At 47.7% G+C, this 23,492-nt stretch overlaps 1 long non-coding RNA gene across 1 annotated transcript in view; it reads right to left on the bottom strand.

Annotated features, from left to right (window-relative positions):
- Window positions 1-8,788: 8,788 nt before the first annotated feature.
- Window positions 8,789-23,492, bottom strand: part of LOC309377833 — a 355,859-nt gene continuing 341,155 nt past the window's right edge. The window contains exon 3 of the long non-coding RNA XR_014171707.1: window positions 8,789-8,800. This is a non-coding gene — a long non-coding RNA (uncharacterized lncRNA). The remainder of the gene's footprint in view (window positions 8,801-23,492) is intronic.

Genomic DNA, 23,492 nt, shown 5'->3' with positions numbered 1-23,492 from the left:
AGGATAAAATGTGAAGTGGGGGGAACTATTTGTGCCCCTTGAGCTGCTTGCAGTTAGGGCAAGCAACAAAGAACTCTCAGACTGTAAAATAAATAAGAAAATCCAACATTTACTCACATCTAAGTCTTGCCAGGATTCAACAGATACAATGATGAAAATCAGGCATGCAATAAGCCTTAAACGTTACAAATATCCAAAGTCCATCCTCCCAAAATATGGACATGTAAACCTGTTATTTTCCTTCTTTTCATCTCTTCTCCTATTTGCTTGTATGGCAGTTCAGTAGTTACAGAGCATTTACGGGAACATATACATTAATATATGCCATTCGTATGTCAAAATAAGCTTCCAAATGAGACTGCCAATGGTAGGATAAACATTCAGAGGTGGAAAGGGAAGTAAAATCTTCAGACCACAGAGCAATAGATAGTGGGTATTTACCCTTCCAACCTTAAAGCATAAGTCTCTTTGCACCCATAGGATCTCACAGGATCCACTTTCATTGTCCACCTGTTAATGCCCACATCACATCACATAATAATAATAATAAATTTTATTTAGACCCTACCCTTCCCAGTTCAGAAAACCGGGCTCAGGGCGGCTAACAACAAATTTAAAAAAACTTAATTGGTGCAACCAAAAACAGCATAAAATACAGTATAAAACATGAATAACAATAAATTCAGAATTCAAACATCAATTTAGGGGGGAAATCCATCCAATAAACATTAGATGATCACCGGGGCTAGCTGGCTGAATTGGTCCTACTTGGGCCAGCGAGGAGACCAGGGGAGAATTAGTTGTGGGATCCCAGAGTGAGTAATCTTCATTAAAGGGGAGGGGGAGGGAAGAGAAGGGAAGGGAAATAAAAGATCAGGCTGAATTCAAATTAAAGGCCAGGCGGATTAGCTCTGTCTTACAAGCCCTGCGGAAGGAAGTTAAATCCTGCAGGGCCCTGGTCTCCTGGGACAGAGCATTCCACCTGGTCGGAGCCATCACTGAGAAGGCCCTGGTGTAGGATAGTCTGACTTCCTTAGGGCCCATGACCTCTAAACTATCATTATTCATGGACCTTAAGGTCCTCTGCGGGGCAAACCAGGAGAGGCAGTCCCTTAAATATGTAAAGTCATGGGTCGGCAACCTAAGGCCCATGGGCCAGATCAGGCCCAATTGCCTTCTAGATCCGACCTGCGGACGGTCCAGGAATCGCTGCATGGATTGCCAGCATGCGCGTTCTTTCCCTCTCCCACCCTCTCCCTCACATGGCGGTGCCACCGCCGCCTCCTCCTCCCTCCTCCTGGCTTCTCCCCGTCCTGCCTAGAGGAGGAAGGGAGCTGGGCTTTGTTGCTGCCAACAGCAGCAGTGCCGCTTGCAAGACACAGGTAAGCAGCCCCCGGGGCTCATAGTCCTCTTGCATCACCCCCCCCCCCCCGGAAATATAGTTCAGCCCCCAACACCGTCTGAGGGACAATATACCGGCCCTCTACTGAAAAAGTTTGCTAACCCCTGTGTAAGGTTGTGTTCACCTAAATCTTACATTGAAATCAATGTGCCTTTTAGTATTCTGTGGCCATGCTATTCTGCTGTGCAAGATCTACCTCCATCTAGGGATGGGACTTGCCTGCACATTGTATTTTCTGAGAATCCTCCGGAAAAACAATCTCTCAAAGGACCTGTTGATGGCATTTTACCATTGTACTGTGGAGAGTGTATTAACTTATGGTCTCTGTGTGTGGTTTGGGAGCTGCACGGTCAGGGGAAAAACAATGCTGTCCAGGGTTGTAAAGACTGCGAAGAGAATAATTGGGTGCACTCTTCCCACCTTGGATCAAATCTACGCTTCCAGGTGCCATAAGAAAGCTACAGAGATAGTGCAGGATAGTGCGCACCCCAGAAAAGATCTCTTTCAGCTTCTGTCTTCTGGAAGAAGGTCCAGGGTTATAAAGACTAGGACTAGCAGCCAGAGAAACAGTTTCTATTCAAATGCAATTTTGATTTTAAAAGCAGTGTAAGGTAGTCTCTGTGGGACGTGGGTGGTGCTGTGGGTTAAACCACAAAGCCTAGGACTTGCCGATCAGAAGGTCGGCGGTTCGAATCCCCGCAACGGGGTGAGCTCCCATTGCTCGGTCCCTGCTCCTGCAAACCTAGCAGTTTGAAAGCATGTCAAAGTGCAAGTAGATAAATAGGTACCGCTCCGGCGGGAAGGTAAAACGGCGTTTCCATGCGCTGCTCTGGTTCGCCAGAAGCGGCTTAGTCATGCTGGTCACATGACCCAGAAGCTGCACGTGGCTCCCTCGGCCAATAAAGCAAGATGAGCGCCGCAACCCCAGAGTCGGCCACAACAGGACCCTAATGGTCAGGGATCCCCTTTACCTTTACCTAAGGTAGGCTCTATGGGAGTATATTGTATTTAATTATGGGGTATCAGAGTTTTTAGGGGGCTAACCAGGCTGGGATAGCTGGGATAGCAGGCTTGTTGGTTTCTGAATGTTTGGTGTAGATTTTCAATTTCGTTGTTCTGTATGGGACAATGACAATAAAGATTATTGTATCGTAACGGCTATTTCAAGTTCCCTCGACTGTGCCACACTGGGTCGGTCGGTCTGCTGTGGGTGGCGTGGAGTGGGGTTGAGAGGAACTTGGCCAGAGAAAAAGAGACACTAACACTTCTACAATTTCAGAAGCTGACTCTCAGAAGCTGTCTTGATGCTTCAGATGTGTTGAATTCTTTGGGTAGCAATGCTGCCTTGAGACAGCTTTCCAGTATGGCTGGTGTTGCCACTTTGCTTACTGCTTGCTCTTCTGAAAACGGAGCATTCCAGAACATGTTCCTTGACCAAACTCATGCCTTAAGAAATGCCTTTATGGAGCTCATATTCCAGGTGAAGCCCACAGCAATCTTGGATGGTTGAAACTACAAGAAAGAAGATTCCACCTAAACATTAGGAAGAACTTCCTGACAGTAAGAGCTGTTCGGCAGTGGAATTTGCTGCCAAGGAGTGTGATGGAGTCTCCTTCTTTGGAGGTCTTTAAGCAGAGGCTTGACAACCATATGTCAGGAGTGCTCTGATGGTATTTCCTGCTTGGCAGGGGGTTGGACTCGATGGCCCTTGTGGTCTCTTCCAACTCTATGATTCTACGATTCTATGCAATAAGGTCCCATATGACGACACACTCTGCATATGTGACCGACCTCAGGAGGAAGGCATCAGACATGACTTGGTAATCTGCCCTTTATGTAGGGATCCAAGAGATCAACTCCATTGCTAATTCCTGGAAGCAGGCTTACTATGGTTCGCTTCATTTTCTGTGATGCTAACAGATTTGTGGCACATAAAGTAGTGCTTTATGCTCTGGCTGCAAGGAAGATTAGAGAGAGCTAGACAATATTGCAACAAATTGCGCTGGAGATTCAGAGGTCAAGTGGGAGTTCAGCTAGGTATGAGGTAGCAGATGATGATGATGATAAAAGTGTGGTTTAAATTTGCGACCTTACAAAAATTGGCTTTTAGGATATTGCTGCTGAAACAGACATATGGTAAAACGGAACGGGTGTGAGTGCCTGCAGAATTTTAAGGGAGTGGCTTATAGTCAGGTATTGTCTTTTTTTCCTCTTGAATTTTAAAGGTGTGGCTTATATTCGGGTGCGGCTTATATTCAGGCCAATATGGTAATAAAAAAGCAACCAAACATCTAATATTAAAAAAGTATCCTAAACAGGGCTGCCTTCAGATGTTTCTAAAAGTCAGATAGTAATTTATTTCCTTGACATCTGGTGGGAGGGTGTTCCACAGGGCGGGCGCCACCACCAAGAAGGCCCTCTGCCTGGTTCCCTGTAACCTCAGTTCTCACAGTGAAGGAACTGCCAGAAGGCCATTGGAGCTGGACCTCAGTGTCTTGGCAGAGCGATGGGGGTGGAGACGCTCCTTCAGGTATCCAGGACCAAAGTAATACTTATGAACTCTGACTCCCTTCCTTTAAATCTTTGATGCTTTGTGTTATGTGATTGCTGTATGCTGTGGTTTGTAGTTTGGCAAATTGTAGTGAAATTGTTGTGGCCTTTGGTTACTACAATAAACTACAGTGCTACCTCTGGCTGCAAATGGGATCCGTTCCAGAGGCCCATTCGCAACATGAAAAGAGCGCAACCCGCAGCAGCGCATCTGCGCACGTGGGGGTTGTGATTCGGCACTTCTGTGCATGCGAGTGATGTCATTTTGTGCGTCTGCACATGTGCGACCGGTGAAACCCAGAAGTAACCCTTTCCGGTACTTCCGGGTCGCCACGGGACATAACCTCAAAGAACGTAACATGAAACAAACATAACATGAGGTATGACTGTATTTGACTGATTAAAACCTGCTCAACCCGTACGTTTGTACATGAATTCGTAGCAACACTTCTCTCTTCTCCAAAGGCAGGAGACTCTACAAAGTTCCTCGGTGTGTCTGGGGCAGCAGGAAACTATTTTCCCTCCTCTCTGCAGAGAGTATTTCATGACTTCCAACTTACAGGTGGACAGACTTATCTGCTCTTGAAGGAGGCTTAAAAAACATTAGAACAGGCCTTCAGTTTTCCACTTGCTTGTTTACAGGGGAAACTAATCACAACTGTTTCCTCAATAAATATTTGTTCCCTCAATCTGGCACCTAATGATATGTATTGAGTTAGTATATTTTATACATTGTTTTCAGACTAACGTTGCCACAGAAAAACTAGCCTTGTAGTCGCTGGTCCTTAAAAAAGAAAAATAGTGCTAGGTACCTTCTCTGTGTAATATTAAGACAGACAAATGAACTGAGGAACAAGAAAAAAATTCTGTTTTCTTGTCCTGTGCTCTTTATAATATAATGCTGTACAAACGGAATTGTTTTGAAAAGATAACAATTGAGAAACAGGTTTAAACAAGTGTTTCCTGTTACCAGCTTTTGTTCTATAATATTCCTTGTTGCATAGTAGCTTTAGTCTGAGAGATGATATAGCAGTGCTAATTACTAAGCAAATCTATGCATTTAGAAAACTATTTTTGTAGTTTTGTAGAAAAAGGCATGTAATGCAAACCAAACCAACAAAAGATGATGTATTTATGCGATGCTTTATCATATGAACCTAAGAACAGTTTTCTGTGCTATCAACTTGTAACAGGGTAGCCAACAGTTTTTAAGTGGTTGTTAATTGAAATTTTGCTTTAGGCCTCACGGCAAAAAGGAAAAGGGGGGGGGGGAGAACAGGCCTACAGTGGCTCATACAGAAACACAACGGATAGCATCCTCTGAAACAAGTTAGTTGGATCTGTAACAGACTTTTCCAAGCATTTAAGACTGAAAGATGACTTCAGTTTTATTGCAGCGTGAGGATGGTATCGCTGCTTGAGGAGGCAGAGACACATACCGTTAATTATCAATTGAGCACTGAAACAAAATGCTATTACAGCACAATCGTACAAAACGTCTACTCAGAAGAAAGACCCTTTGAGTTCAGTGGAACATACTCCTCTGTAGGATTACAACCTAATTTATCCTTCCTGGCTGTGACATTTTGAAATGGGCACTTAGACAGAAGTCCTATATGGAATCTGGCCAGGTTCGACCCATTTACGTCAGTGGGGCTAATCATGTTAAATCCAAGCTTAATGGCTTGTAGATTGGGAAACTCGGGGGCGGGGGACATGCAAGACCCCAGTTCCCCTTCTTTGGCTTCCATTAGGGTCCTTCATTTGTTAGCTACACATTCTAGGCTAGGTAGATTTCAATTGACTACTGTGGGGCAGGCCCTCTCAGTTGGGCCATTTCCAGCTTTTAAGGACCCCTATCCATCATAAAGGTCTGTATAGTTAAAGCTCTGGTTTTCCCAGTAGTGATGTATGGAAGTGAGAGCTGGACCATCAAGAAGGCTGATCGCCAAAGAACTGGTGCTTTTGAATTATGGTGCTGGAGGAGACTCTTGAGAGTCCCATGGACTGCAAGAAGATCAAACCTCTCCATTCTGAAGGAAATCAGCCCTGAGTGCTCACTGGAAGGACAGATCCTGAAGCTGAGGCTCCAAGACCTTGGCCACCTCATGAGAAGAGAAGACTCCCTGGAAAAGACCCTGATGTTGGGAAAGATGGAGGGCCCAAGGAGAAGGGGACGACAGAGGACGAGATGGTTGGACAGTGTTCTCGAAGGTGCCAGCATGAGTTTGACAAAACTGCGGGAGGCAGTGGAAGACAGGAGGGCCTGGCGTGCTCTGGTCCAGGGGGTCACGAAAAGTCGGACACGACTAAACGACTAAACAACAACAAATCCATCATAAAAATTAAAAACGACAAGTGAAAACTTAATAAGGCACCCCAAAAAGAGAGTGAGTGGTTTGATTAGACCAGTGGTTTCCAAATTTGGGGGGGGCACCACCCGCTTGGTTCCAAAAACCTATGCCCATAAACTCATCCCCTATAACAAACGTTAATCAGAACAGCAGTTTGCATGACACACTAGATAAGTAACACAGTGAAATTTAAAACAGTCCCAATTAATTGCATATTTATTCACAATCCAGTCAAAACTCTTTAGTTTAATGAATAACAAAATGGATGAACTTTTCAGAGTCTGATAATCATTTACACCTCCAGCACCCAGCTGCCTCCATACTGTGAGTAAACTTCTTTTTACTGACTTTAAGTAAGATTGTCGTGTCTATTTTTTTAAGAGGGACAAAAGGGAATTACCAGGAATCCTATATTTAGAAGTTCAAACAAGCTTGCAACAAGCAAACCGCTGTGCATTTAAAGTGGAATGTTTAAAACTCCGCTAAGATATAGAACTTGCTAGCGCAAATTAGGAAGGATATTATGAAACAATATATCCTCTCCTGTCTCCCCAAACATTCCCACAGGTACTTCCCCCTGGAGGGATTCCCTAGGGGGCACTAAGAGGCAAGGGGATCATCAGTTCACAATGGATCCCTGAAGGCAGACTTAGGTTACAAAATATATACACGTGGAATCTAAATCTAAAGAGGAGTGGGGTTGTGTACCTTTTGGTTTTACCTGTGTTACCTGCACAGGTAAGGTCACACCCACCTCTAGTCACATGCAGAGGAAGTCTTGTTCCAGCCCAGGAGGAAACAGGAAGTTTGCTACTGGCTGGTACAAAGCATCCCCTTGCATGTCTACTCTAGGAACGTTGTACTTGACTGCTGTGTGTTTCACATCCCATAGTACCACCCACTTTGGGAACTTCTGATTTATAAAATGAGAGGAAACCTTCATTGTGGCCTGATCTGCTGCAATCAGAACACGCACGTGTTAATTCTTTCATATGACAAGACCTGTATCAGTTAACCCCCCAAAATGCAGTTTACCAAATCACATCTCTTATTCCCTTAGATTTGCCTCTCTAAACGGAGAGAGAATATGTGGCATTTCGGTCTGGTGTGCATAAAAACAGGTGGTGAAACTTATCAAATGCCAAAAAGAAATTCAAAAGTGTCTAAATCTGAGGGTCAGACTCAGGGAAAATGACCCACCTACCCAAAAATGACGTGAGGTTGTTGGGGTTTGAACATATTTTATTTGGAATCTGGACCCTTAAGTAATATTTAGCAGAGAGAGAGAGAGATAGGAGTTTTAATCTTTCAAGTCCACTATCATTCTAACTTTCCAATAGTTTTGAATTAATGTCGTTATTTTTTCTTAGTTACAATTTTATTGTTTTATCCTTTCTGTAAACCGCTTTTAGGCTTGTTACAATCAAGTAGTGTATAAATTTCATTAAATAAATAATGACTAATAATAGATAGAAAGATAAGATGCTTAGTCCTCCAAACAGGAGGAAGGTATCTCAGGTCAGTCAAGTTTTAAAACGGTTCCGAGACAACGGTGGGATTCTGCAATGTTCTTAAATATTTCTTCATGGAAATCGAAATCAGTGGGAGTCGAACGCGTTTTAATCTTGCATCTCCAGCACCAACACCTCTTTCAAAACGGGTCATGGGATTTAAAAACCGTTCCGGCCATTGGAAACCGCCTTGGATAGCATCGGGTCCAGAAACCGGCGAGCAGCTCTTCAGAGTCCCAGAATGAGCTCCTTTTAAAGGGCGGGGGGTGCTGAGGAGCGGACCTGGGGGAGAAGGATTTTGCAGGGACTCGTCCGGCCACAACGCAGCTCCCCCAAAACCCTCGTGTAGATCCTCCGAGATTTCCTGAGGATATTGTGGACTGCGGCTCAGCTGGGGTTCCTGTCCGAGACATGTTGAAGCGAAACAGCAACGGCGCCTCCCTGCTCCCCAGTGTTGAATGACAGAGCCCCCAAAACCAGTCAAGTTTGTTGTTTGTTTATATATTGCATTTGGATCCCACCTTTTCCTCCAAGAGGCCATATATTGCCCTCCCCTTTTCTCGTTTCGTCTCCACAACAACCCTGTGAGGTAGGCTAGGTTGAGAGGCAATAGCTGACTCTCAGTGAACTTCATCATGGCCGAGTGGGAGTTCGAACCCTGGTCTCTCCCAGGTCCAATTCTGACACTCTAGCCGCTACCACACTGCCTCGCAGAAAGGAAATTTCCCCTCCATTAGGAGGAAAATCCCACAGACTCCTTTCCTCCGCCTGTCAGCAGTAAATACCCAGACAGAGTAATTCAGGGTAATTCACACACGAATAATTTAAGGGGTGATTAACCATTTTTCACAAACACAAAATTTGCTGCCTGAGGCATCTCTGCCTAAGGATAGGACCGGCCCTGTGGAGTTCAGTCCCATAATTTATCAGCTGCAACGGGAGCTTCTCCTGCTCACGCACGCTTCCCAAGGAGGCCCTTTTAGCTGGATCAGGCCCTTGTGGTTTCTGTATCGAACCACTTCGGGTGTCGCGCGCTTTTCTGTTGCGGTCCTCTTCCTACTTACCTCGGAGTAAGCCTCAGGACGATTAACGGGGCTTTACCTGTGAGTTTGCACACTTTCAGTGCATCCCGTGTCTGCTCAGAAGCTGAGCCCCGTGATTCTCACGGGAGCTTACTTCCAGGTAAATATAGAGTTCCACTTTCGTAGAATCAGGGAATCATAAAATCATCTTGTCGAACACCCTGCAATGCAGAATCTCTGACAGATGGCAATCCAAATTCTCTTTCAAACCTCCGCTGAAGGAGAGGTCGCCACCTTCCCAGGTGTCCCGTCCCGCTGTCCAATGAGATTCTTGCATGGCCGGGGGTTGGAACAGATGACCCTCGGGAACCCTTCCAACTGCACGGTTTTGTGGTCCTATGGTTCTATGCTCGAACACCTTTATTTCGTTCCATAAATTGAACTCGCTGCAGCGAGGGCCTGACAGGCCGCACCTACCTGACAGGTAAGAGCGCATCCTTTGGGGCCCTTGGTTATGCATCCCATAATGCCAGGATCATAGAATCACGGAACTGTAAAGTTGGAAGCGGCTCTGCAATTTGATTCGGAAGTGAGAAGCCAGGTGAGCAAATCCCAGTAATAAGATCTCCTGCGCAAGCCCTCTGCGCAAGCCAATGAGACTTGCGCAGGAGAACTTCCGGGTTGGTTCTCTGCCACGTCTCCTCACAGTTTGTTCTAATAAAGCTATCTAGTTAAAGCTATGGTTTCCCCAGTAGTGATGTATGGAAGTGAGAGCTGGACCATAAAGAAGGCTGATCGCCGAAGAATTGATGCTTTTGATTTATGGTGCTGGAGGAGACTCTTGAGAGTCCCATGGACTGCAAGAAGATCAAACCTCTCCATTCTGAAGGAAATCAGCCCAGAGTGCTCACTGGAAGGACAGATCCTGAAGCTGAGGATCCAATCCTTTGGCCACCTCAGGAGAAGAGAAGACTCCCTGGAAAAGACCCTGATGTTGGGAAAGATGGAGGGCACAAGGAGAAGGGGACGACAGAGGACGAGATGGTGGAACAGTGTTCTCGAAGGTACCAGCATGAGTTTGACCAAACTGCAGGAGGCAGTGGAAGACAGGAGGGCCTGGCGTGCTCTGGTCCAGGGGGTCACGAAGAGTCAGACACAACTAAACGACTCAACAACAACAACCATAAAGGACAGGTTATATGGTGTAAAATGGAATGGGGTGCGCCTCTCTCCGCTGTTTCATCCGCTTTCAAGCTCATCCCCACCCCGCGCAATAATCGGTGGGAACTGAAGTTTACACCCTCGAAGAATCTTGGGAACTGCAGTTTACTCTTAGCAGAGTTGCAATTCCCAGCACCCTCGGCAAACTACAATTCCAGGAAGCTTTGGGGCACGTGCGCGCGCTTCGAACTGCTTTGCAGGTCTGGTTGCGCGCAGACGGACGTGCTCTCCGTGCTGGCGAATATCAGACCGGGTGACTCGTTTGCCCTTTTTGTCCCCAAAAAAGGAACAGATCCAGAGCTCAGCCGCCTGCCCCCACTCACCCCCACACCCACTTTCCTAATAAATGCAAGCCTATGGGCACCTGTTTGCAATTGAAATATATGGATATGCTCCCCAAAAACGGGGGGGGGGGGAGAGAGAAATGCGCACTTCATCGTGTTGCAGTTCAAGGGCTGGCGAGAAGCGCCCCGGAAATCTAAAGCGCTCACATTGCAACCCTATATCTACTCCGCTTAGTTCAAGGAGACTTGCTCCCAGGTAAGCCTGCACGCAATTGCAGCCATATAAACTCCCCCCTAAAATATGTCTCCGCCGCAATTTGTATCCCTGAATCCCTGACAGGTTCATCCTTGAGAACCCTACTTCGAAATTATGTCTCACTGTGTTCAATGATATTTCTTACCAGTATTGCACACACAAAAAAATCTATTATCCTTATCAAGATATTCCTATAAAGTGTGTGAGAGGGGTGATGAGGAGACGCCCTACACTTAATACTTCTTAAATTGTAGCACAGTTCCACATTGAGCTCCTAAGGGATCTCTCTGCGGCTTTTAAATGAATCATTCCGTTAAAAGGTCCTCTTACAAGGAGGAATTCGTTTTAAAAACAGCGTCGCTAACCAGCAACAACATTAATAATCCCGACACTGTTTAGGACGGATCTCGAAGAAGGAAGTGGAAAGGAGGCAGATTTTCACAGCTAATAAAAAAGATTTCAAAGAAACTGTCAGCGGTTGAAGATACAGGGTTGCTGTTTTATATATATATATATATATATATATATATATATATATATATATATATATACACGCCTTTTGGAAATATAATCTTGCACGGTTCTTGCAAACGTTCCTCAAAGAAATATTATACAAAATTCCATTTTTTTCTTTCTTCGTCCTGCTCATGCTATGCTCCCTGCAAGGATAAACGTGCAGGGCTTTTCGCTTTCTCCCTTCCAGTCAAAGCCATTAACTTTTCAGGGCGCCCTTGATTTAAATGGACGGGGGGGGGCTGAAACGCGTGATGACTTCTCCCCCCGTAATCCCGGAAAAATCACCTTTATAATTGCCGGATTGGGGTCTCAGGCCGAGGGGCATCCTCGCAGAAAACCCCCTTCCCAAATTGTGGGGGGGGCACACACACCATAGGAGCCAACTCCTGGGGGCCAAAGGGCTTCGCCTCCCCTAAAATATTTGATGGGGAGCCCCCCCCCATTGATGGGCATTGCCATTCAAACAGTGTGCGTGCATCGCGTCATGTGATCGAATATGTGGGGCGGGGCTTGCTTGCCTGCCGCCGCCCCCGCCCCCAATATTTTATTCAAGTTGGCAGCCCGGCCACATACTGTGCCTCTGAGGCACATTCCCTCACCCTTCTTCTCAAAGAATTATGGGCACCTGAGTTTGTTGTGGGAACTGTGACCCTGTAAAATCACAGCAGCACCCCCCCCCCAATTATTTGAGGGGTGGGGGAATGTGCTTCAGGTTTACACACCCTTTCGTTTCTGTCTCAGAGAAACGATTCCCAAATGTTGGTGTTGGTGTTGTTAATTATTCGGCCTTCACCTTAAAGTCCCATTATGGGTTTTTGTTTGTTTGTTGTATTTATACACCCATCCCTCCGCCCTCACTGGGAGCTCAAGCCCTCCTCCTCCTTTAATTCCCCACAACAGCCCTGTGTGGCGGCTGAGGCTGAGAAGCTGTATGACTGGTCCCTAAGGTGGAGCACGGTGGCCCAAATGGGGGATTTGGACCCTGGTCTTCTCCCGGGTCCTCCTATTCCGTCTCCCTAACCACTACGCCACACAAAACAAAATAAAAAAATTCCTTCCAGTAGCACCTTAAAGACCAACTAAGTTAGTTCTTGGTATGAGCTTTCGTGTGCATGCACACCATTTTCTCTTCCTCTTTTTCTCTCCCACCCCAGTACCCTCAATAAGATGGGGGGGGGAATCTGACGCGTTCTGGGCCAGCCCTCCCTCTCCCTGCGCCATCCTCTGGCCAAGGGATCCACAAAAACTATTGAGAAGCACTGAAAGTATTCAATTCTGGCCCCCCCCCCTTAAGAAAGCTCAACAAGTTTGGTGCGGGATCTCCTTTAAAAAAAAGGAAAAAGATCAACAGCTTTGGCTGTCCCCCCCCCCCTCAAACAAATCCTGGCTACGCCCATGCCTCTGGTCCTTGAGTGGGGCTGGGGAAACGCTTCACCCCACCCGTGGCATGACTATTGAGAGCCCCTCCCCTCGCGCCCAGCTGCGCCTCCCACCGCAGCGCTGCTGTTCCGCTGAAGCCGGCCCCTCCCCTGCCCCCCCCCCCGCAGCCGCAGAGCGAGACCAATGTTTGTAAACACGCTGAATGGGGGCTTTCATCAAAGACAGACAAAAGTGCTTCTTGTGCTGCCCCGGAGCACCTGGGACGAGACGCCACGGAGTGGGGGGGGAGGAAGGGAGGGGGAGGGACCTTCAGTGTCTGGAGGTCTGGGCGAACGGGGATGTGGAGGGAGCAAAAAGGAGGAAGGGGAATGGGGGGTGCCTCCTCTCTTCCTCCCTCCTCCCTCCCCCCCCCACATTTACTTGCACTTTCTCCCAGGGGCCCCCGCCCCCCACTAGTTCATTTAGCGCTCTCTCTCTCTCTTACACACCCCCCACTTCAGACTTGTAGGGTTATTCCCAAGAGCAAAACCTTCCCACCGGTCGCTAACCTGAATAAAATAGGAGGGGCACGTCAGCCCCCAACTCTCCTCCCCCGGAGGTTTCTAAGCAGAGGTTGGGTGGCCCTCGGTCAGAGATGCTTGAGCACTGCAGGGGGTTGGACTAGATTGCCCCTGAGGGTCCCTTCCAGGTCTACGGTTCTCCGATTCTGTGATTCTATAATCGATCACAAGTCGCGGGTCACGCACACCATTGGAATCATCACCATCATCATTTTTAATTTGTATACCGTCTTTCTGTCTTAGAACACTCAAGGCGGTTTACAAGCTGAAGAAACAAAAAATGTTCATCTTATAGCAATCTATAAAAACGTGATAATAAAACAAAACTTTAAAATAAGCAACCTAGGTCAAAAAAGTAACATACAACCATTATGAGAATAGTATAAAATAATAATGTCAACGTATAAAAGTTAAACAGAAATCCACTCGGCAGGTACAATAAATAATTTCTAAACTATAATCAGTAAAACAACGGGAGCCACAGTACATAAAATAATACAATACAAACTGAGAAGCAGAGACTAGAGGGTGGAGCAAGCCGGGTGGGAGGAGGCCTTGCCTGAGGAAGTCTCTCCCCTCACAGTTCTTCCTCCAATGCCCGTCAATTTGGGGGGGAAGCCCCCTCAAATATTTTATTGGAGGGATCGGAGGGACCTCGGCCCCTAGGAGTTGGCTTCTATGCCACTAGGTGACCTTGGGCGGCAGTCCTGGCCTCTCAGCCTGAAATAGGAACCTCGGAAGCGGCCTTATCCCGACTACAGGGTTCATCCACCTAGCCAGGCATTGTCGACACTGGCTGGTAGCGGCCGACCAGGGTTTCAGGCAGGGGGCGTCTCCCCCAGCCATACCTGTTGCTGAGCTGCGGGCCTGCAGGCCTACATCTCAGGGTCGTTGTGGGATTAACTGGAGACCAGGAGACCCATGTTACTGCCACCCGCTTTATCTTTATGAAGAAAAAGGTTGGCTATAAATAAAGTAGTGAGATATGGAAGTGAGAGCTGGACCATAAAGAAGGCTGGTGGCCGAAGAATGGATGCTTTTGAATTCTGGTGCTGGAGGAGACTCTTGAGAGTCCCATGGACTGCAAGAAGATCCAACCTCTCCATTCGGAAGGAAATCAGCCCTGAGTTGGAAGGACAGATCCTGAAGCTGAGGCTCCAAGACTTTGGCCACCTCAGGAGAAGAGAAGACTCCCTGGAAAACACCCTGATGTTGGGAAAAATGGAGGGCACAAGGAGAAGGGGACGACAGAGGATGAGATGGTGGGACAGTGTTCTCGAAGCTACCAGCATGAGTTTGACCAAACTGCGGGAGGCAGTGGAAGACAGGAGTGCCTGGCTTGCTCTGGTCCAGGGGGTCACGAAGAGTCGGACACAACTCAACAACAACAACAACAACATAAACAAACAAACAAACAACTCCGACTCGGATTATTCCTACGAGGCCAAACGACAGCAAATACTCTTCGATGCTCCCTCGTCGTTTTGCAATTGAATCTTGAAATATCTCCAAGAGCTTATTTTTTTGGGGGGATCCCTACGTGACGCCCCGGCCTCCGTGTCGGGACCAGGTCAACCCAGTGGCTTTTGCTTTCGTACGTTCTCTGCAGTTTGCAGGAGATTATTTGCCTTTTGCACACGCACGCTACATTCAAAGTGGCTCGCAAAATCCCCGCCTCCCAGCAAAAAAATATAACCATTCATTCCTTCATTCCTTTAGATGGAAAAGCAGAAGAGCCATTCACACAAAACGCGTGTCCCTTTCCCAACCACACCGCGTTTTCGTGGGATTCACAGCGGTCCTCAACACACACAAACCGGGAAAGATGCTATTCTTTTTATTGTAAACAGCCATTCATCAAAAGCTGCACACGGCTATTCCGTCAGCCCTGTTTTCCAGCTCCCTCTGACATTCTCTAGGGTCAAATATTAATCCCTGCGCACGTGTGAATAGGGAACTGACGCGCATGGATTGAGGGGCAAAGGAAGGCGCGAGGGGGGTGTTGCTGCAGGGCTCGGGGAACACAAATGCGGCAGAGAGAGAAAAGCATAAGGCAATAAAGGAAAAGGAAGGTCACATCCGGCGTTTAGCTCGGAGGCTCTCTAATGCTTCGACTTAAATCTTGAGAATTATTATCTTTTCTTCCGGGATATAATTCTGCTGCTAAGAGAGCGGAGAAGGGACTCTGCCCAGGAGCTAGAGAGGATGTGGCTGAAAATAAAAAGGGGATTGTTATTTTGGGGTGTTTTCGTTTTAAGTAAATCCTGCGAGGCAGATTTTAACCTGGAGTCCATACATCGGCTGAAGAGGCTGCACGTGTGGCTGGGAAAGGAAAGCGGGGAGCAGCGGCGTGGCCGGGATTTTTGTTTGGGGGTGCTAGGACTTTTGTTTGGGGGGGGGCAGAACCGAGCTATCTGCAAAGTGATTGGTCAGTTAGTTAATACTTTTTTTTTTTACTTCATCTGGGGGGGGGCAGCTGCCCCCCTCTGGTTACGCCCAAGGCGGGAGGTATTTTTTAGGGGAGGGCAAATCTCAGAAGAAAAGTGGGGTCCACCTTCGCGCCCTCCAAGCAGCCCATCTTCCTCCTCTCTTCCGAATGGCGTGGGCCCGATTCTCCTGCCCAAGTCCCCTTCCTCTGATCCGGCCCATTTCCAGAGCCTTAGTGCAGGAGATGGCTGGCTGGATCGTACCCCTCACACCTTTCCTCCTTCTCCTCTTCTTCCTTTTCGGTGGGGATCTTCCTTTCCTCCGAGTAAGCTCCCAACTCCTCCCCGCCCTGCGTGGTCCCGATTCACCTCGGAAATGCAAACAGAAAAAACTTTGTTTTGTTTGTTTAGAACAGAAACGAAAGAAATCATCACACGCCCAGGGTCAATTTCGAGACATTTGGCGGGGGTGGGAGCGAGCCCCCACAAAAAGCTGCCTGCTTTTTAACCTCATTCCGCCCCACACCTCCGATTATTTATTTATTTATTTATTTATTATTTATACCCCTCCCATCTGGCTGGGTCACCTCTTCCTTGTCCCTCCAGGCTTATTGCATAGTCTTTTAACGCCTTCCAAGGATCCCACACAGTTTACATTACACAGAAAAAAGCACTTTGGACAAAATAACTCGCAGATACCCGCTGCCCTGCTCTGTCCCTTGATCTGTTTTTGTGTGGTTCGGTATTATTATTATTTTTGCTAATGAGTAATGATGTTAATTTCCTTGATTTTTAGCCACGTTGGCATCCAGCGAGATTCACACGGCTGCCTGGGCCCCGATCCTCCACGGTCACTGGACTATTCAGTCCGGACACTAAACTCTTCTCTGATTTCAACGCGAGCAAGAAAGGCGTTTTAAAATGCACCTTTACAGACGTCTACTCGGAAGTAAGCCCCACGGAATTGCATGCAGGCGCTGCACTTCCCTGGGAGTAAATCCCATCCTGAGCTAGACGGAGCAAGGGTCTCTTGACAATGAAGAATGAATAAGAAATCTCGAGGGATCCTTGTGACTTTGAAAAGCAATACTTTTCCTTGTTTAGGGAAAGTCAGAACAAACATAAAGCCATATATATGTATGTATGTATATATCTTTTGGTGAGGGCGCGTGTGCATTTAACGTATGTATTACATTTGGCTGCCGCCTGCCCTCCAAACAGCACAAGGCTGTATACCTAGTTCTCCCCGACCCCAGCTTCCTCCTCACAACATCCCTGCGAGGCGGGTTGAGAAACAGCAATTGCCCAAGCGCCACCCCTTTAGCGTGGCAGTCCCTGCACTTTGGAACTCCCTGCCGATTGCACTCTTTTCGGGGCCTGCTAAAAACGTTCTTGTTTAGGCAGACAAGACCTTGTTTAACCCAGATCTTTAGAAAGTTGGTGCGTGTTTGTTGTTATTTTAACTTCTTGAAAATTTTACATTATTGTTGCTGATTTTTCTTATTGATTATTGCTTTATCTCTTTTATAAACGTCTTTGAGGTGTGGGTTTCTACAACCAAGTGGCGTGTGTGTGTGTGTGGGTGGGTATACATGCCAGTTTCATGGCTGAGAATTGAGGGACAGAGTGAAAAGAATGTTTTGTTTTGTTTTGTTTTGTTTTGTTTTGTTTTGTGATGTATACACTTTGACACTTGAGATGTGTGTGTGTGTGTATCTCTGTGTGTGTGTTCGACCTTATTTATGTGGTTGTAAGTTGCTTTAAACTGTTTCTAACATTGTGTTTTAACTGTATTAAAACAATTATTAAATTTGTATACCTTCCTTCATCCCTAGATCTCAGGGCGATTGGTTGTATCAATCAATACGTTTATTGTTCTCTACCCAAAGGCCCTGGCAAGTTCAAAGCAATAATATTAATAAAATAAGGCAGAACATACACCCTTAATATAAAACGATTTCCATGGTGTTAAGAGAAAGAAGATACTACAGACACCAAGGTGGAGCTTAAATCTAGTTTAATTTCAAATTAAACCTACGAATCACCGCAACAACTTAAAGCGATTTGATTTAATTCATTTTTCCTTATCTTTTTTTGTGGATTAAGTTTTAATTGTGAAAACCTTGCATTGGGACCTTAGGGGGCGGGTGAGTAAATTAACGATGGTGATTGTAAAATGTCCCCAGAACCTGCAACACCGCAAAGAATGTTGGTTGGGGCGTCGCCTATGCAAAAAAGAGGGAAATGATGGGTTTGTCGCACGACAAGGGACTCGGCTACATTCGTAAAGGTAAAGCGCTTTATATGCATCATAACACTGTGACACCAGAGGGCGCTGTGGAGTCCCCGCTTTTGCCTACCGGATTTCCCTGTACTGTATGAAGTTTACCACGCGTTTAACTGAAACGCTTCTTTAATGTGTCTAGATCCAGCCAAGGTCTCCAGGCCAGGCTTGCCAGAGTCAGACACCAAGGACCCCTGGCTGGAAGAAATCCGGAGTCTCTCTCCTCCCGCACCCAAATTTCTCCGGGGGAGCTCTGGGTGGGTAGGCGGTTAGGTCCTGCTGGCGGGCCCGATCCAACTTCCAGGCTCTTCTGATGGAAAGAGGACCTCGGGGGTGGGGGGGGCGCCACTCACGTGGCTGCAGCCTGTGTTTACTAGGGGCCAAAATGCGCAAGCAAGAGAAAAAAAGGCGGCTTGAAAAGAATGATCATGGATTCTTGGAAAGGTTCTACTATCTGGGGGGGGGGCGTGTATCAACAACCTCAGATATGCAGATGACACAACCTTGATGGCAGAAAGTGAGGAGGAATTAAAGAACCTTTTAATGAGGGTGAAAGAGGAGAGCGCAAAATATGGTCTGAAGCTCAACATAAAAAAACCCCGAAGCTCATGGCCACTGGGCCCATCACCTCCTGGCAAATAGAAGGGGAAGAAATGGAGGCAGTGAGAGATTTTACTTTCTTGGGCTCCATGATCACTGCAGGTGGTGACAGCAGCCACGAAATTAAAAGACGCCTGCTTCTTGGGAGAAAAACAATGACGAACCTAGACAGCATCTTAAAAAGCAGAGATATCACCTTGCCAACAAGAATTGATGCTTTTGAATTCTGGTGCTGGAGGAGACTCTTGAGAGTCCCATGGACTGCAAGAAGATCAGACCTCTCCATTCTGAAAGAAATCAGCCCTGAGTGCTCGGCTGGAAGGACAGATCCTGAAGCTGAGGCTTCAATCCTTTGGCCACCTCATGAGAAGCGAAGACTCCCTGGAAAAGACCCTCATGTTGGGAAAGATAGAGGGCACAAGGAGAAGGGGACGACGGAGGACGAGATGGCTGGACAGTGTTCTCGAAGCTACCAGCATGAGTTTGACCAAACTGCGGGAGGCAGTGGAAGACAGGAGTGCCTGGGTGCTCTGGTCCAGGGGGTCATGAAGAGTCGGACACGACTAAACGACTAAACAACAATCCTCAGGCGGGGAGTGGGCAAAGGAGACCGGGAGGTAGGTCCAAGAGGTATGTGTGTGGCAGGAGTGCCAGCCTGGCCCCGGGACTATGGTGCCATGCAGCGTGCATGACCCTGGCACCAAAATTTGTGCCCGGCCCCTTCATGGGGAATTTTGCGATTGCTGGGGCACGACTCAACAACAACAACAACAACAAATGATCCGTGCCAGAACAGTGCTAAGAGTAATAGTGACACGATCTTTGCCCGTGAATACATCTCAGTATGTATATGAATGCACAAGGAAGCGAGGACCAGGCAGGCGAGCGAAAGACCCAGCGACACGCTTGTGCTCCGTACACACGTGCACGCTCAAGGGGCCTACTCTCTGCGCGTCGGAGGCATCAGTCCTGCATAGCCATTCCGAAGCAAAGCCTGCATCGCGCCCTTGCCTGCTACAACGCTCGTGAGCGCGGGCGCGCATCACCAGCGGTAGCCTTTGCCTCTTTGGCCTGTCCACGCTGCTCTGTCTCCGCGTGATCAGCACCGTAACTCACGCGCAGACACCCCTGACCTACGCGTATCCCTTATTTTAGACGGGTGGGGGGAGTCCTGCGCGCCTGCGAAGCGGCCCCTTTCACTTTTCAAAACCAATTGCTATCACTCGCTCCCCCCCCCCCCGCGCCAGCTGTTTGCTTAAACAAATAAAGCACATAACCCGCTGCATCCGAAGAATCTGCTAGGCGCTTTCCAGGAAAAGCGTTTTCTGGGGCAACTTGGAAGCTTCCGGAAGCATTTGATTCGTTTGGTTCTTTCGTAGTGTTTCCGTCCTGGACACAACAGCTGTAAGGTAGCTGAGACTGAGAGCGTCATCGTTTGCACTCTAGCCATTGCACAGCTGGCTCCTCTAACCCCACTGAATAAGAAGACCCTTGGAAATTCCTCCCTTTGGACTGCAAGAACATCAAGAGGGGCCTGGCACGTCTGAACAACACCGTTTTGCACGGGATCCAAACCCGACGCTTCTAATTGTTTGCTGATGCGTTGTTCAGGTATATTCACTCCAAAGAAAAAAATCAGTTCGCATTTTGGGCTGCCAGTAAATAAAGGAAGTGAGGGAGAGTAAAAGGAGGGGTCACTTATCAGATGCACGTGTGAATCCACCTCAAAGTCCTTTTGGCATCGGGCTGTGAGTCGATCGGTTTTCTTCTCTGTCATTTATCAAAAAGAGGGGAACTTGACGAAGAATAAAGCGTTGCTAGCCAGGAAATGAAGGCTGAGAATCACAGCCCATCACTGAAATCTAGAGCAATTGGAATATAAACGGCCTCGGTCCAGTATACCTGAAGGAGAGTCTCCACCCCCATCGTTCTGCCCGGACACTGAGGTCCAGCTCCGAGGGGCTTCTGGCGGTTCCGCTGCTGCGAGAAGCCAAGTTACAGGGAACCAGGCAGAGGACCTTCTTGGTGGTGGCACCCGCCCTGTGGAACGCCCTCCCGCCAGATGTCAAAGAGAAAAACAACTACCAGACTTTTGGAAGACATCTGAAGGCAGCCCTGTAATTTAGGGAAGCTTTTAATGTTTAATAGTTTATTGTATTTTAATATTCTGTTGGAAGCCGCCCAGAGTGGCTGGGGAAACCCAGCCAGATGAGCGGGGTATAAATAATAAATTATTATTATTATTATTATTATTATTATTATTATTATTATTATTATTCAGACGCAATGCTGTATCACTGCTAGGTAACACAAGAGACGCATTTATCTTTTACGTGCGATGCGTACGTATAATAAATCCGTACATGGGCAACACTGATGAACCAGTCTTAGGAACATAAGAAGAACTGGATCAGGCCAAGGGCCCTTTTCGTCCATGTTCTCACAGCATCCTGTTCTCACAGTGGCCACCCAGATGCCTATTGTGGGAAACCCGTAAGCAGGATCCGGACTCCAGAGCCCTCTCCCCTCCTGTGACTTCCAACTGATATTCCCAAGCATGGCTGCCTCAAACTGTAGAAGCAGGACATAGTCATCGTGGCTGCAAGCAATCCAGAGCCCTCTCTTCCTCCATCAGTTTGTCTAATCCTCTTTTAAATCCATGTAGGTTGACGGCAATCGTTTTCTCCTGTGGGAGGGAGTTCCACAGCCTAGCAATGCATGAAAAAAAGCTTCTTTTTATCTGTCCTGACTCTTCCAACAATCAGTTTCTTTGGATGCCCACGAGTTCAAGTGTTACTCAAAACGAAAAGTACTTTTCAGTTCCTTTGGTTTGCGATGGAGGGAGATTATTTAGATTGCAGTCCTCGTGCCCGAACAGTCTCGTCTCAAGCCCTGTGCCTCCTTGAACCGCTAAAATGTGGGGGTGGGATGGGGTTCCTCGCCTGTAAATCTTTCCAGGAGAGGGCTCCCTTCCCAGCTATGGGGAGTCTTTGCTCACAAGTAATGAAGACGCGGGGAGCGAGTGAATAACCCAACACGCAGACGTGTACAAGGCAAACGTCTGAAGGGAGTGAGGGATCTTTCCCATATACACGGTGGAAGGGAGGTGATCTGGTGGGAGGAACCACAGGACGATTCACAAGAGGCTTTGGATACTGGCAGGATACAGCCCGTTACAAAACTCTGATATGAATACTCTTTTATGTACAAACTACTTGGGTTTATTATTATTATTATTATTATTATTATTATTAAGCTGCTAAATAAATAAAAGCTGATTTCCACGTTTGACAACGCATCATCATCATCATCACCATCAGCAGAACTATGGAGCGGGGAGATTAGGGTTCAGATCTCCACTCAGCCAGAAAGCTCACTGGGTGACTCTGGGCCAGTTATTATAATGCTCGACCTAGCCTACCTCACAGGGTTGACGTGAGGATAAAATTGAGAAGCACGAACTACGTGTACTGCTTTGGAGAAAAGGCAAGCTATAAACATACTGAAAAAATAAATAGAAATAAGAATTCTATTTGCACCCACTTACTCTTAACCACTTATGGAAGTGAGAGCTGGACCATAAAGAAGGCTGATGGCCGAAGAATGGATGCTTTTGAATTATGGTGCTGAAGGAGACTCTTGAGAGTCCCATGGACTGCAAGAAGATCCAACCTCTCCATTCTGAAGGAAATCAGCCCTGAGTGCTCACTGGAAGGACAGATCCTGAAGCTGAGGCTCCAATATTTTGGCCACCTCGTGAGAAGAGAAGACTCCCTGGAAAAGACCCTGATGTTGGGAAAGATGGAGGGCACAAGGAGAAGGGGACGACAGAGGACGAGATGGTGGGACAGCATGAGTCTGACCAAACTGCAGGAGGCAGTGGAAGACAGAAGTGCCTGGCGTGCTCTGGTCCATGGGGGTCACAAAGAGTCAGACATGACTAAACAACAACAACAACAACAACAACAACAACAACAACAACAACAACAACAACAACAACAACAACTCACAAACCATCTATGCAGGGCTTCCGAGTTGAGCGAGCTGTTCCTCCAGGAGTTTGCCGGAAGGGCAAGAGAGAGTCTGGAGATGAGCTTTCGGGGTCTTCTTCTGGTCCAGATGAGCCTCCTGAGGAGTAGGACGTCCTCTCAGGGAAGGAGGAACCTGCAGTGGAGGCTGCCCCCGCTCCTCGCAGAAGGCCCCAAGTTGCTAGCTTGCCCCGTCCACCCAAAGCCTTGCGCTCTTGCGCGATCCCGAAGCTGCACCTGGCAACGGATCTCTGCCCTCCCGCTGGGAGCAAAGTTCAGGAGGGGTCTTCTGCAGGAGGAGGGGCCGAGCACAGCCGAGCCTGGCAGCAGGCGGCCGTGTCCTTTTCACAACCCGGGACGCGGTTCATTCACCTCCTGGCATCTGGAGTGGGGGGGACGTCCCCTCCCCGGCGGTTTTTATTGAGGGTGGCAGCAGGTGGGAGGAGGAGGAGGAAGGGAAGGGATCATGTTCCTCAGGATGAAACCTGGATTAGCCCCAGCAAAGGGGCCTCGTGGGAAGGAGGAAGCGCGCAAGGCTGGCTGATCAGTGCAGAGGAGCGGCTGTGTGGCACAGTGGTTAAAGCACCCTTGAACCCGAACATATTCAGACGCGCGCGAAAGCCAACCCTGCTGAGTGAGCTCACTGCCTCCCTCCAGCATGTTGGGCATTGGAGACGGAGGGACGTTCTCCTGCGAAAGCCCCCTGGAAACGAAGGGGACCCCTCTGAGTCTACTTTCGCCCCGTCTCTTGCCATAACTCCCAGCACTTCGAAGCATATGGTTGGGGGAAGATTCCATAAAGCTTGTGCAAGAGGAAGTTTGCAGCGGTTTGGGACTTTCTAGTTGAAAGAAAAGCGGGGGGGGGGGGCGGCATGATAGAAGTTAATGCAATTCTGCATGAATGCGGCAGCTAGACTGGTGACTGAGAGCGGCGCCGAGACCACATAACACCAGCCGGTCTTGAAAGACCTACACTGGCTCCCACTATGTTTCCGAGCACAATTCAAAGTGTTGGTGCTGACCTTGAAAGCCCTAAACGGCCTCAGCCCAGTATACTGAAGGAGCGTCTCCACCCCCATTGTTCTACCAGGGCACTGA

This window comes from Podarcis melisellensis (assembly GCF_964234715.1).
Source record: "Podarcis melisellensis genome assembly, chromosome: 9".
Taxonomy (NCBI): Eukaryota; Metazoa; Chordata; class Lepidosauria; order Squamata; family Lacertidae; genus Podarcis; species Podarcis melisellensis.
The sequence above is the reverse complement of the archived record's forward strand: the minus strand, read 5'-3'. Positions and strand labels throughout refer to the sequence as shown.